Here is a 15,843-nt window from a genome sequence, read left to right as displayed (position 1 = left end):
TCTCTCTCCATAGATTCCTCCAAATGGAGAACCCCTGGGGACTGGGTTGTTGAACTTATTTCAGAGCCTCACGCTCTTGTGGCCTCGGAGATAGTGGTGCCCTGGGACTGTCCAGCCACTTTCCAGCCCTGGGACCTGGGGACCTTGATGAGACACCAAGCCCAGAATTCTAAGTCCAGGTCTGGGGTCCTATGAGTGGTCCCTGTTATTGGCAACCAGTGGAATGGGATGTGAGAGGATTTTCCAGGCATTGGGTCCTGTGTGTGCAAAGTCTCTGAGTGAAGATGGGGCTCATTGAGGAACCAGATGGTGTCCATTTTCTTGGAAAATGAGGAACTGGAAGCAATGCGACAGTAGTCAGGTTTAGAGGAGCTTTGTGACAACTTGGGAGTCTGTTCTGCAGGTGATGGGAGCAATGGGAGATTTGGAGCCATGGAGGCAGGTGACTGACCCAGGTCTCATTAGACTCCCTGTGGCTGCAGCATGGAGAACAATATAGATGGGATGGAGGTGGTGGAGAGACTAGGACAGAAGCTGCTGTGAGTCTTGTTGAGTGTGATGGTAACGGGCCCATGATAGGGGCTGTGGAGGCGAAATAAGATTTGGGTTCCGGATTGCTGTTTTCGGTGTGGTCTCCTGGATTATCTAATTTGAAGGCTGAGATAGAGGTAAGAGTCAGGGATGACGTGAAGGTTTGCATTTAGCCGCTGGAGGTATGGAAGAACCATCAGCTGAGATGCAGCTGAAATGTAGGAACAGTAATGTTCATTGGAAATAATAAAACTTTTACTTTTTACCTCTAAGGGTTTGCAATATTTCAGGGACCAGTTCCTGAGCGTCTGGAACTCTGAGGAGCAGTTCAGAATGAAAGCTTCTTTAAAAGGTAGCTGGGAGTAGAGAGACGAGGGTGGAGTTATAGGTCTTCTTTTCCCTTTTTTTTCCTTTTTAATTGGAGACCAAAGAGCAATTCAAGCACGGTGAGACTGCAGCTGTTGCATATTTACTTGTCAAACACACACCAGAATTCTGTTGTGAGCCTTAGCTGGGGTGTTGTGCTCAGTCTGGTTAATTTGCTTAGGGCAGCCTTGGGCAAACTATGGCCCGCGGGCCGGATCCGGCTGTTCTATCCGGTTCTCTTGCTCTCCCCTCCGCTCCTTTACTTTGAATTTATATTAGTTCACACAAACACTCCATCCATGCTTTTGTTCTGGCCCTCTGGTCCAGTTTAAGAACCCATTGTGGCCCTCGAGTCAAAAAGTTTGCCCACCCCTGGCTTAGGGGCATGAGTGGGCATCTTTGCGACTCCCTGGGCATGGGGGAGAGGACCTTAGGTGATGGGACTTGAGTGCTGAAGGCTGTGACTAGAGAAGGGACATCAGGTGCAGCACCAGTCGAGGTGGCATCTGGATATATGAGACCTGATGTGGTTCTAAATTGCTGAGGTTGAAAGAAAACTCAATGAGGGAGGGAGGCCTTCATAGCAGGACTCAAGGCTGCCTCAATGAGTGTGGACTCTCAGAGTTGGTGCAGAACTTAATCCTGTTCGGATTTGCCAAGCAGTCACTACACCACACATGCTGAGTAATGAGTAGGATGTAAAGGAGATCACCATGGGGGCTGTGGGTGTGGGAGTGCAGGTGTGGGAGGAAGAGTGATGTGCCCTTGGAGAGGGCCTGTGCATTCATGCATGAAGGACCCTGACATTGACATAAGAGGGGATGAAGGTTAAGTCCATTCCCTGCTGACAATATAGTATGGTGAATTTCAGATTAATTCAGAGTACACACTGGAGAAAACCTTTAAATGTGCAGGGAATGTTTTACTTTCTCAGAATAACAACAGCAAAGGAGAAGTTTTTACGACCATTTACCTGAATGCAAACCCCTTTTATCAGAACACTAGAGGCCTGGTGCACGAATTCCTGCACGGGTGGGGTCCCTCCGCCTGACCGGGATCAGGGCCAATCAGGGGCCATCTCACCCAGTCCTCATGGAAGATTGGCTGGCTGGGAAGGGGCCGTGGGAGGGCTCCAGGGCGTGTCCAGCCCCATCTTGCCCAGTCCCAATCTGCCAGACCCCTGCAGCAAGCAAACCTACTGGTCTGAGTGTCTGCCCCTGGTGGTCAGTGCACATCATAGTGAGCGGTTGAGTGGCTTTAGCATATCAGCATATTACGCTGTGATTGGTTGGACGATCGACTGGACAACCAGACACTTAACATATTAGGCTTTTATTATAGAGGGTACACTCTGCTAGATGCCTCCTAAGTTTCAGGTATAAGTGACACTTTCAGAAACTGCATCGCACTTGCTAACCTACTCAGGCTTACAACCTGATTGATGTCACTACAAATATTTGTGTGGAAGCTCTTTCACCCCTATCACCAGCCTCACCTGAAGAGTGTGCATCCATCACAACCCCTGCATGCTCTGGGGTTGTGCTTGAGAAAATTATGAATATTCTGAGCTCCTGGATGAATCTTCATTCCTTTATTTCTGACCAGAGAATTGACCCAGGTTTCGTCCAGAGCACCCATCCTCAGCCAAGAAGGGCTACCTCTTTCAGGGACGTTGTGGGTCTCACATTATGCTGTGATGAAGTGTTTCAGGTTCCAATTCATTAACCTGCAAACCTCTTGCTGTCCTCTGCTCTGGTTTATGATCTTTATGTAAAGGTGTTTTTTCTTTTGTACTTTAATTTTGTTGATTCTATTCTCTCCCTGGGATGATTGAAAAGAAATTGGTGATCTGTCTGCATGGACAGGTGAACAGATATGGTGGGGTCCCAAACTTTCTGTGCTTAGAAAGGCACAGCTTGATGGCAGAAAATCACTCTTTGTTCAATATTGGCTGATTTTGTATTGCTGACCAAGGCCTTCAGAGAAAGTGTGCATGACATTGTGGTTCTAATGTGCTGTCCGGTGTCTCTTTTATTGTAGAGGTCAATGGTTGCCCTGAACAGACGGCCTTTATCGTGCTCCTGTGAACAATATGAATTATATTCTCTGTTCACAGTATGTATTACGTAAGTGTCAGCAATGTTTAGGGGAACGACTCTCCACATGCTCCAAAGAGGTCATGTGTCATGATGTATGAGATTTCATAGGCTGGTGTCATTTGTTGTAAGACTCTCAGGTGGAACTGGTTTGGGACATAAACACTGTTTTCATAGTCATGGCAGACACTGCAGTTAAACTAGATGAAAAGTGCCTCTTCTGGACATACGTCCACATTATTCCAGGGCCTGTGCCTTGCATGATCTTTGAGAACTTTCTGAGGACCTCCATCAGTATTTCCTGTAGCTGGAGTCACTGGCAGAGACAATAATCTAATAGTTTTGTGGATTCCCCTGACCCCTAGGGTGTTCACCTCCAGGTTTTTGCTCAACAGGCAAGAACTCAAAGCTAGAGGAAGGATAAGCCTGTAGTCAGTCCCAGGATGTGTCTTTTGAAACCAGCCAGCATTCCTGTTGGTTCCAATGGCAATAGTCTTCACTGCTTGACAACATTTGCTGCCACTGAGGCAAGGCTGGTCCTCCCAGGAAACGAGAACTCACATGCAACCAAGTGCACCTTTCTCATGTGTGCTATTTGGTGAGCCCTGACCTAGAGAGAAAGCTGTGAAACTGTCACATGTGACATACACCACCTGTAACACCTACACAGGGTGGGGCAACAATAGGCTCACAGTTGTATGTTTGCAAAACACAGAGATTATTCTTTTAAAAAAATATTTTAGAAAATACTTTTATTCTTTTTTGAGGAAAGAGAGAATAAGAGGCTGGAAGAGAGAGAAAAACATAGATCTGCTGCCTCCTGCACGCCACAACTGGAAATCCATTTGGGGATGTTCACTGACCTGGAATCAAACCAGAGACCTGTCCGTGAATGGGATGACACCCAACCAACTGAGGACACTGGCCGGGCAGCGTTTATTCCTGTTTATTGTTATTAATTATTGTATCGCTTTCCATACCAGCAACTCTATACCTTCTTTTGCCACACCCTCTATTTTCCTACTGCCCTGTTGTAATCTCTCTTTCTGCCTTTCTCGGCCCTCCATGCACTCAGGGATTTTCCTTTTTTACGGTAGAATAGTTCATAGTATTCATAATTTTATAGGCACTATTTGATGTGTACTCCTTAACAAGTACTGGTTTCCTCCATGTACACAGTCATTTTGAGGTTCAACACAAATGCTCATGTGAAGAGATAATTTACTTATTTCTGAGGAGTACTGTGTTAGGTGAATAATCACTTTATCTGTTGATCTATTTTTTAAAATATATTTTATTGATTTTTTTACAGAGAGGAAGGGAGAGGAATGGAGAGTCAGAAACATCGATGAGAGGGAAACATTGATCAGCTGCCTCCTGCACACCCCACACTAGGGATGTGTCCACAATCAAGGTACATGCTCTTGACTGAAATTGAACCTGGGACCCTTCAGTCCACAGGCCGATGCTCTCTCTATCCACTGAGCCAAACTGGTTAGGGCCTGTCTATGTGTTTTGTTATTTCCAGGTTTGAGGTATTATAAATAAATCTTCTGGGAATATTTGCATTCAGTTCTCTATATAGACATATGTTTTACTTATCAATCTGTTGTGTAGGTGAAGTTTTATATTTAAGATATGCGGAACTGTGAGCCAATATGGTCATTTCCTTTCCCCTAACTCACAGAATATAAATACCTAATTTTTCTTCTCCCCTGCAAGGACATACAATGGTTAACCTTTTCAAATAGTAACCCCAGAAATGCATATAATATTAACTCACTTTCACTTAATTCCATCTATCTAAGAATTTTTTATGGTGAACATTTTTTTATACATTTCTTTGCACTGTCTTTATCTGTTTTGTTAAAATTTCTGCTGAGAATCTTTTTCAAATTGATTAAATAAATTTATTATTTTAACTGAAGGAGGACTGTGCAGCATCTAAGACATATGTTTGAATTTCGCGCATTCCTCAGTGACTCCAGTGACTCCTTTGCCATATGGAACCATAGGTTTTGAATCCTGAAAGGAAAATTGTTTTACTCAGTGTTTTAAATTAAATATTTTAATTTTTTATATGATTAATGCTTTGTACAACTGAAGCCAACTTATCCCATATACTTATACATTGAAGCTGCATTGCTAACATTCAGAGCCACTCTTATTTAAGTCTAAGCATTTATTAATACATTAAATGAAGTCTGGGTATTTGTCAATTTTCCTGGCATAAAAACTCTCATCATGGTCTGTATTAAACTGTCAAACTGATAGCATTGAATATGCACATGATAAGATATTTCTTTTTTTAAAAATATATTTTATTTATATTTCACAGAAAGGAAGGGAGAGGGATAGAGAGCTAGAAACATCGATGAGAGAGAAACATCGATCAGCTGCCTCCTGCACACCTCCCACTGAGGATGTGCCCGCAACCAAAGTACATGCCCTTGACCGGAATCGAACCCGGGACCTTTCAGTCCGCAGGCCGACGCTCTATCCATTGAGCCAAACCGGTTTCGGCATGATAAGATATTTCAATAGCACAGGATTGTATTTGATTTCCAACATACTGATACAGTTGCAACAAATGTGCTCCAGAACTTTCATAATAACACAGTACAATTATTGGCAAGCCTCAAGTTTTAAACCTTTTTTAAAGATTGATTTGAGTATAATTGATTTAAATCATACATTCAAAAAATATTTTTACTTAATTTTAGGGAGGAAGGGAGAGGAAGAGACCGAAACATCAATGATGATAGGGGATCACTGATAGGCTGCTTCCGGTACCTTCCCTCTCCCTGGGAATGGAGCCTGCAACCCATGTATGTGCCCTGACCAAGAATACAACCATGACCTCAACCACTGACCCACACAAGCTGGGCTAAAGTGTTTAAAAAAATTTTTTTTAAATATGTATGTTTTATTGTTGATAGTATTACAGATGTCCCCCATTTCCCCCTTATATGTGTTCTTCGGTGGATCTGTCCGTGTGGACCAGGTAAGCAGACCTCCAGCCCCATCTCCTCCTCCAGCACCACCTGTGGGGCCTCAACACCTTACTCACCAAGGTGATTGGCTCAGAGGAGTCCTCCTCTGGGTCTATGGGAAAACTACATTACCCAGAAAGCACTGCGCCAGGGTGAGAGGTGCTAAAGAGCATTTCGGAGCCTGCACATCCGGTTAGGGCGGGACTTCCTGCGTCCTCCTCTTGGCGGCCATTGTGGCCGCTACTGGGTTCACAGACGCACAGCGTCAGCGCTCTGGTGGCCAGTGGGAGTAGGTGCGGGAGGCGGCGTCCCGCTGGGCAGGGTGAGTCTGAGGCTGGGTGACCCCCAACCGGCGGGACTGGGGTCCCCGTGCCTCCCGCCTCCTCTCCGCTGACAGAGTTCACTCGGCGTCACCCCATCGGCCCTCCAGCCTCGGGGCCGGCGCCGCTCAGGCCCCGCAGCCCAGGTCGCAGCGCCCAGAGCAGTGAGTGCCCGTGGGGGACGCAGGGGGTGAGGGGAGGAGGGCGACGGGCTGCGATGCCCCGGGGAAGGCCGTGGGGGGCTGAGCCGGGAGGCGGGGAGCCCAGGCCTGTTTGTGTCTAAAGGCGACAGAGGAGGAGAGGCGGTTCCGGGAGGAGCGTCCCTTCCTCCTCAGGGGACGGGGCGGTGGGCGGTGGGAACCACAGAGGGACCCTGAGCCCCGAGGGGTGCGGGCGTCACCGGCCCCGGGGCTGGGCCAGGGCCCTGAGCAGCCTGAGCCCCTGGGTCCTGGCGGTGGGTGCCAGGCCCTCCACAGGCCTTCCGTCCCCACAGGTTCCTGCAGGTGCAGAGCCGCTGAGGGGCTGGGCTGTGGGGCTGATGTCAGGGCCTCACACTATCGTGGCCTCTGAGTTGTGGGGTCCTGGGGCTGTCCAGCCGCTCTTCTCGGGGACCTTGGACCTGGGGACCTTGAAGGAACACCAAGCCCAGAACCCTAGGTCCAGGTCAAGGGTCAGATGAGTGGCACCTGATTTTGGCATCCAGTGGAATTGTGGGTGATAGGTCCTTCCATGCATGGGTTCCAGAATGTGCAAAGGGTTGAAGTGAAGACCAAGCTGATTGAGGGACGAGCAGGTGTCCATGTTTTAAAAAATAGGAACTGGAAACAGTGGGACAGGAATCAAGTCCAGAGCAGCTTTGTGACAACTTGGGTGTCTGTTCTGCTGGGGATGGGATCACTGGGGTCATTAGAGCAGTAGAGCAGGTGATGTGTCCCAGGTCTCATTAGACTCCTGTGACTGCAGCATGATGCACAATATGGGTGTGAGGACGGTGGTAGGAAGACTAGGATGGAAGCTGCTGTGATGGTCTTGGTGAGTGTGACGGTACCTGGAGCACAGTGGTGGGTGTAGATTCGGAAGAAGCAGTTGCATCATGGATCAGGGTTTTAGGTGTGACCACCTGGATTTTCTAATTTTGAGGATTGGAGAGAGGGGTAAGAATCAGAGATGATGTGAAGGTTTGGATTTAGCACCTGAAGGTATGAAAGCTCCATCAACTGACATGGAGAAATTCATAGTGGGAAAAGTCATGTTCATGGAGAATATGAAATCTTTTATTTTTTTCCTATTAGGATATAAGATATTCCAGAGACCAGTTCATGACCATCTGGAACTCTGAGGAGTAGTTCAAGATGAAGACTACTTAAAAAAATAGTAAAGAGTATGGAGCAGGGAGGAGTTGTGGATCACCTTTTTATTTTATTTTATTGGAGGTGGAAGAGTAATTTAAAAAAGGTGAGACTGTGGCTGGTGCATATTTACTTCTTAAACACTCACGAGGATTTCTTGTGACCCTCTGTGTGGCCTGGTGTGTTGCATCCAGTTTGGTTGACTTGCTTATGGGCCTGAGTGGGCATCTGTGAGACTCACTGGGCATGGGGTAGAGGGCCATAGGCAGTGGGACTTGAGTACTGAGGGCTGTGAGTGGAGAAGGGACATCAAGTGCAGCAGCAGTAGAGGTGGGCTCTGGATAACTGAGTTGATGTGGTTCTCAATAGGGGAGGTTGAAGGAAAAAGCAATTTGGGAGGGAGGCCTTCATAGCAGAACTGAAGGCTGTGTCTTGGGTGTGGGCAATCAGAGTCAGGTTAGTACGTGATACTGTTTAAATTTGCCATGCATTCTCTGGAACACACATGCTGAGTTATGACTAAGACCAAGGAGATGTCTATGGGAGCTGGGGCTACGGGAGTGCAAGTGTGAGAGAGATGTGGGCGAAGGAGTGATGTGCTTTTGGAGAGGGTGTGTGAATTCTTGGCCACAGATCCCTGATACTGACATAGTGGGAATAAAGGTTGAGTCCATTTCTGGTGATAACTGGATGATACAACATGGGGAATTTTAGGGTAATTCCTGAAAAGACAGGTGTTCTGACCCTAAATGCCAGGTCCAGAATTTAGGTGTCATGTAGGTGCACACCTGCCTGTTGTTGTTGGGCTGATACAGTGATCAGTAGGAATGGGATAGCATACATCAGTGTTACCTGGGCTTGAAAGTCTCTACTGGCTTGGGGAAGGGAGAAGGGTAAGAGAGAAATACACTACAGAGGAGGTGAGTTAGAATGTTGAAAAGGTGGTTAGATAACAACCCCTCCTCTACGTAGCGTATACGTGTTGTCTTTGAAGCTGTGACTCTGGGAATGAAGCTGTAGGAGAGAAGTGTGATACAAAGAATTATGTGGAACAGGTCGTGCAAAGTGTTGGCCTCAGCACCCTAGGATTGGAATCGAAAGAGTGACGAGTGATGTCATATTTTTTGGGGTCTTGGAGGGAGAATGTGTTGCACAACAAGGATATTTTCCCTCAAGACCAGTGTCAATTCACTCACATCTCTCTTTATGGCCAACATTTGTCTGTACCCTATGTTGGTGTCACACATTGCGTTGACCCTAAATGTGAGGGACTGAGGTCAGGTATAATCAATCTGGACATCTGCTTTATTGCTGTGGGAAGACACAGTATGAGTAGGAATATAAGGAGAGAGTGACTCTGTTGGATGCAAGGTCTGCTATCTTCTGTGATGTGGGAATTATAGGGTGAGGATGGATGTGAGTATTGGGGTTTGTTAAGAAAGTAAAAGCCTGGGAGAGAAGCTGATCATAGACTGAACTGTCCCCATTTCGACAGGATATGGACTTTGAGGACGTGGCCATTGGCTTCTCTCAGGAGGAGTGGGGGCTCCTTAATGATGCTCAGAGACTTCTGTACTGCGATGTGATGCTGGAAGTGTTTGCACTTGTCTCATCTGTAGGTAAGAGCTTCACATTGTCCCAGTGTCCTGAGGTGATGTCCTCTCTTCCTTTATTCTCAAAACAGCTTTCTCTCTCCCACAGCCAGACCATGGGCTCTTCCATTTTATCCCATTATCCTGTGAAATGTGCCGTGGCTGAGAGTGCTGAGTGTGTGTGGAGCCCAGAGCAAAGGACTCCATGAATATCCCTCACACCCATAGCCGCAGATAGGACCGGAAGTGTCTGGGGGTCAGGATTTCTGCAAACAGCTTAATGGGCCCAAGCTTGCACTCTCTCTCTCTGGGAGGGTGTCTGTGTCCACATCCATGGCTTCCACTTCGGCACCATTCCTCCAGCTAAAGACTCTTTGTGACTGACTGTGCCAGGTTATGGTCTCTACTTGCATGAACCATGGGCAGTTCTTGAAAGACCTCCTTCCATTGTTTGTAATATTTTGTTCCCTGAATCCTATTGCATGCTGTCTTGCTTTGGGCCAGTGATGCCTACTCACCTCTGTTGTCTGTCAATAAAACTCAGAATATTTATGTTTTATGTTCTTGTACAGTGGAAGGTACAAGGAGAGACCTGTTGTTTTCACAGGTTGAACATACAGCATGATCTAAAGGGTTGCCTGGCTCTCCTGAGTTACAATTTGTGGGAACTATGACATAAGGGTGGTGTTTAGATCATACCGGGAACCTGCTCACGTCCAACAGAGTTTAGGTTGAGGTGCCACTGGCAGCAGCTCATTTCTACCTTTTCATTCCCATGGTTGACCCTTCCCTGACTTATCTTTTAATCTCTGCCTTCCTGGTTTCTGGCTATGTTCACCTTTTTGCCCTTTTTCCATCTCCTGTTCCTCTGAACTGCTCTCTCTGCAGTATTCTCAAATAATGACCTGCATATGTGTTATGAGGTGCACAGACATGCTTCACTAGACCTTGACACAAGCTTCTCATTTCTTGAATTTTACATGTAATAAGATGTTTTCAACCTTCTGCACAGCTGGCCCATGTCACCTGCAGACAAGCCCTGTTGAACACTGTTAGCAGAAGAATGAGCAGACGATCCAGCTTCTGTTCCATGTGGTGCTTGCCATGTTTGGTTCATATTTTGTTTGAGATCTTCCCTGTATGGTGATCTTCAGAGGCCCAGATCTTCACAGCAGCATCTTATCAATCCTTCCTACAGATGTTACCCTCAGAGAGTTGCATGGAACCAATGCGTTATGTGGGACACACTTTTGTAATGACACTTCTCCCTGTCACCACAGTCGATATTCATTTCATCACCATTTTTCTGTTTTCAGGTTGTAGGCATAAAACGGATAATGCGGAAGCGTGTTCTGAGAAGAGTGTATCTGTACAAGTGGAGTCACAGATCAGGGTTTCTAAGACAGCTCCAGCAACCCAGAGGACCCATCTCTGCCTCAGATGTTTCTCAGTGTTAAAAGTTGTTCTGCACCTGACTGAGTCACAAGCAGCGGACTTAGAACTGAAAGCCTTCTTCAGTGACGCATGTGTGAGGGACTTCTGTTTCAGTGCAAACCCTCACCAGCAGCAGAGGGAAGCCAGTGGAGAGAAGCCCTGGAAAGAAGCTGTGGACAGGGCCTCGTTTGTGACCAGGTGCAGCTTCTACTTATCAGGGCTGCCTTCAACTAGGAGGAAGGTTGGGGGAGACTTCCCAGCCATGTCAGAGCTTCTCCAGCACCAGGCCCCTCTCAACACTGAGGAGCCACACAGTCGCAGTGAGATTTCAGAGGAATTTCTCAATAGAAAAAGTGGTCACCAATGGGATGAATGTGAAAAAGCTGCCAGCCACAACCACAACCTTGTTCAACATCAGGATGTCTGCTCTGGAGAAGTGAAATATGAGTGTAATACATGTGGGAAAGTGTTTTCATGTATCTTTAACCTCAAGAGACATAGGAGAGTTCACACTGGAGAAAAGTCCTATCAGTGTACTGACTGTGGGAAGCTGTTCAATCAAAGGTCTTCCCTCACTAAACACCACAGAGTTCACACTGGAGAAAAGCCTTACAAATGCAGTGAATGTGGAAAATCATTTAGGTGCAATTATGACCTCTTTATCCACAAGAGAGTTCACACTGGAGAAAAGCCTTACAAATGTAGTGAATGTGGAAAATCGTTTAGCCGCAGTTCTGTCCTCTTTACCCACCAGAGAGTTCACACTGGAGAAAAGCCATATCAATGTAGTGTTTGTGGGATGTCCTTCAGTCAGTACTCTAACTTTAGTAGACACCGCAAAATTCACACTGGAGAAAAACCTTATGAGTGCAGTGAATGTGGGAAGTCCTTCCATCATAGGTCTTCCCTCACTAAACACAACAAAGTTCACACTGGACAAAAACCATATAAGTGTAGTGAATGCGGTAAATCTTTTAAGGAAACTACACACCTCTTTATGCACAAGAGAGTTCACACTGGAGAAAAGCCGCATCAATGTAGTGATTGTGGAAAGTGCTTCAGTCATAGCACTAGCCTCATTCAACACCTCAGAGTTCACACTGGTGAAAAACCTTATGAGTGTACTGATTGTGGGAAGTGCTTCAGTCAAAGCTCTAGCCTCATTCAACACCTCAGAGTTCACAGTGGTGAAAAACCTTATGAGTGTAGTGATTGTGGGAAGTGCTTCAGTCAAAGATCTAACCTCGTTCAACACCTCAGAGTTCACACTGGTGAAAGACCGTAGAGTGTAGTGATTGTCCGAAGTCATTTGAGCAAATCTCCACTCTCACAGAGCACCAGAGTTTACATTGGAGAAGAGCTTTAAATGTGCAGGGAATGTTTTACTTTCTCACTCAGAAGAACAACTCCAGAGTAGAAGCTTTTACCCCCATTTACCTGAATGCAAACCCCTTTATCAGAACATACACTCTGCTAGATGCCTCCTAAGTTTCAGGTATAAGTGACACTTTCAGGAACTGCATCGCACTTGCTAACCTACTCAGGCCTGCAACCTGATTGTTGTCACTGGAAGTATTTGTGTGGAAGCTCTTTCACCCCTACCACCTGGCTCACCTGAAGAGTGTGCATCACTCACAAGCCCTGCATGCTCTGGGGTTGTGCTTGAGAAGATTATGAATATTCCGAACTCCTGGGTGAATCTTCATTCCTTTATTTCTGACCAGAGAATTGACCCAGGTTTCATCCAGAGCACCCATCCTCGGCTTAGTGCTACCTCTTTCAGGGACATTGTGGATCTCACATTATGCTGTGATGGAGTGTTTCAGGTTCCAATTCATCAGCCTGCAAACCTCTTGCTGTCCTCTGCTTTGGTTTATGATCTTTATGTAAAGGTGTTTTTTCTTTTGTACTTTAATTTTGTTGGTTCTATTCTCTCCCTGGGATGATTGAAAGGAAAGTTGTGATCTGTCTGCATGGACAGGTGAACAGATATGGTGGGGTCCCAAACTTTCTGTGCTTTGGAAGGCACAGCTTGTTGGCAGAAAATCACTCTTTGTTCATTATTGGCTGATTTTGTATTGCCGACCAAGGCATTGAGACAAAGTGTGCATGACTTTGTGGTTCTAATGTGCTGTCTGGTGCCTCTTATATTGTAGAGGTCAGTGGTCGCCCTGAACAGGTGGCCTTTATTGTGCTCCTGTGAACAATATGAATTATATTCTCTGTTCACAGTATGAATTACATATGTGTCAGCAATGTTTAGGGGAACGACTCTCCACGTGCTCCAAAGAGGCCATTCGTCATGATGTATGAGATTTCATAGGCTGGTGTCATTTGTTGTAAGCCTGAGGTGGAATTAGTATTGGGACAGAAACACTGTTTTCATAGTCATGGCAGACACTGCAGTTTAGATGAAAAGTGCCTCTTCTGGACATACGTCCACATTATTTCAGGGCCAGTGGCTCGTATGATCTTTGAATACATTCTGAGGATCTCCATCACTATTTCCTATAGCTGGAATCGATGGCATACAAAATAATGTCCTTTTTTTTTTTTTTTTTTGGATTCCCCCAGCCCCTCTAGGTTGTTCACCTCAAGGTTGTTGCTCAACAGACAAGAAATCAAAGCTAGAGGAGGGATAATGCTATAATCAGTCCCAGGATGTGTCTTTTGGAACTAGTCTGCATTCCTGTTGGTTCCAATGGCAATAGTCTTTATTGCTTGTCAATATTTGCTGCCACTGAGGCAAGGCTGGTCCCCCAGGAAATGAGAAGTGACGTGCAATCAAGTGCACCTTTCTCATGTGTGCTATTTGGTGAGCCCTGACCTAGAGATAAAGCTGTGAAACTGTCACATGTGACATACACCACCTGTAACTCATACACAGGGTGGGGCAACAATAGGCTCACAGTTGTAAGTTCAGAAAACACAGATATTATTGTTTTAAAAAATATTTTAGAAAATACCTTTATTGTTTTTTGGAGGGAGAGAGATGAAGAGATGGTAAGAGAGAGATAAACATAGATCTGCTGCCTCCTGCACGCCCACTGTTGGGGTTCCATTTGGGGATGTGCACTGACCTGGAATCAAACCAGAGACCTGTCAGTGAATGGGATGACACCCAAGCAGCTGAGGACACTGGCCGGGGCCGCGTTTCTTCCTGTTTATTGTTACTAATTATTGTATTCCATACCAACAACTCTAAACCTACTTTTTTCCACATCCTATATTTTCCTAATACCCTGTTATAATCTCTCTCTGCCTTTCCCGGCCCTCCATGCAGTCATGGATTTTCCTTTTTTACAACAGAGTAGTTCATGTTGGTCATAATTTTACAGGCACTACTTGGTGTGTACTCTGTAACAAATACTGGTTTCCTCCATGTGCACAGTCAATTTGAGATTCAACACAAATGCTCATGTGAAAAGATAATTTACTTATTTCTGAGAAGACATTCGGTGAATAATCTCTTTATTGCTCTGTATTTGTGTTTTGTTATTTTTAGGTTTTGGGGTATTATAAATAAATCTGGGAATATTTGCATTCAGTTCTCTATATAGACATATGTTTTCTTATCACACTGTTGTGTAGGTGAACGTTTTATATTTAAGATATGCAGAACTGTGAACCAAAATGGTCATTCCCTTTGCCTTCCCCTTAACCAACAGTAAATAAAAATCTCTATTTTCCTGCTACCCTGCAAGGACACGCAGTGGTTAACCTTTTCAAATGGGTATCCTGGAAATGCATATAATGTTAACTTGCTTTCATTTTAATTCCATCTACGTAAGAATTTTTCATGGTGAACATTTTTTCATACATTTATTTGCACAGTATTTATCTGTTTTGTTGAAATGTCTGCTGAGAGACCTAACCATTTTGGCTCAGTGGATAGAGCTTTGGCCTGCGGACTGAAGGGTCCCGGGTTCGATTTCAGTCAAGGGCATGTACCTTGGTTGGGGGCATGTCCCCAGTAGGGGGTGTGCAGGAGGGAGTTGATCAATGTTTCTCTCTCATCGATGTCTCTAACTCTGTCCCTCTCCCTTCCTCTCTGAAAAAAATCAATAATATATATATTTTTAAAAAATATCTGCAGAGAATCTTTTTCAAGTTGTCTAAATAAATTTATTATTTTAACAAAGGAGGACTGTGCAGCTTCTAAGACATCTGCCTGAATTTCCCTCATTCCTCAGTGACTCCAGTGACTCCTTTGCCATATGGAGCCAAAGTTTTTGAATCCTGAAGGAAAATTGTTTTACTCAGTTTTTTAAATTATTTATTTTAATTTTTTTATTGATTAAGGTATTACATATGTTTTACTCAGTTTTAATGCTATGTACAACTGAAGCCAATTTTATACCATATATTTATACATTTAAGCTGCATTGCTAACATTCAGAGCCACTCTTATTTAAATCGAAGTATTTATTAAAACATTACAAGAAGTCTAGCCCTAACTGGTTTGGCTGAGTGTATAGCCGATAGAGCGTCGGTTTGCGGACTGAAGGGTCCCAGGTTCGATTCCAGTCAAGAGCATGTACCTTGGTTGCGGGCACATCCCCAGTGGGGGGTGTGTAGGAAGCAGTGATAGATGTTTCTCATCGATGTTTCTGGCTCTCTATCCCTCTCCTTTCCTCTCTATAAAAAATCAAAATATATTTTAAAAAAAAGTCTAGGTTTGTAGTATTTTTCTTTTTTTTTTTGTAGTATTTTTCAATTTTCCTGGCATACAACCTCTCATCATAGTCTGTTTTAAACTGCCAAAGTGATTGCATTGAATATGCACCTGATAAGACATTTCAGTAGCACATGATTGTATTTTATTTCCAACATCTTGATACAGTTGCAACAAATGTGCTCCAGAACTTTCATAATAACACAGTAAAATTATTGGGAAGCGTAAAATTTTAAACCTTTTTTAAAGTTTGATTTAAGTACAATTGATTTAAGTCATACATTCAAAAAATATTTTTAGTTGATTTCAGGGAGGAAGGGAGAGGAACAGAGAGATAGAAACACCAGTGATGACAGAGAATCACTGACAGGCTGCTTCCCGTACCTCCTCTCTCCCTGGGAATGGAGTCTGCAACCCATGTATGTTCCCCGACCATGAATAGAACCATGACTGGTTCATAGGTCGATGCTCAACCACTGCGCCACAG

At 44.9% G+C, this 15,843-nt stretch overlaps 1 long non-coding RNA gene across 1 annotated transcript; it reads left to right on the top strand.

Annotated features, from left to right (window-relative positions):
- Positions 1-6,186: 6,186 nt before the first annotated feature.
- Positions 6,187-14,374, top strand: LOC308234853. The gene is made up of 4 exons (XR_013959145.1): positions 6,187-6,470; positions 7,599-7,761; positions 9,151-9,274; positions 10,564-14,374. It is a non-coding gene; the product is annotated as an uncharacterized lncRNA (long non-coding RNA).
- Positions 14,375-15,843: the final 1,469 nt, after the last annotated feature.

Source organism: Plecotus auritus (assembly GCF_963455305.1).
Source record: "Plecotus auritus genome assembly, chromosome: 10".
NCBI lineage: Eukaryota > Metazoa > Chordata > Mammalia > Chiroptera > Vespertilionidae > Plecotus > Plecotus auritus.
This window is presented reverse-complemented; position numbering and strand designations above follow the sequence as displayed.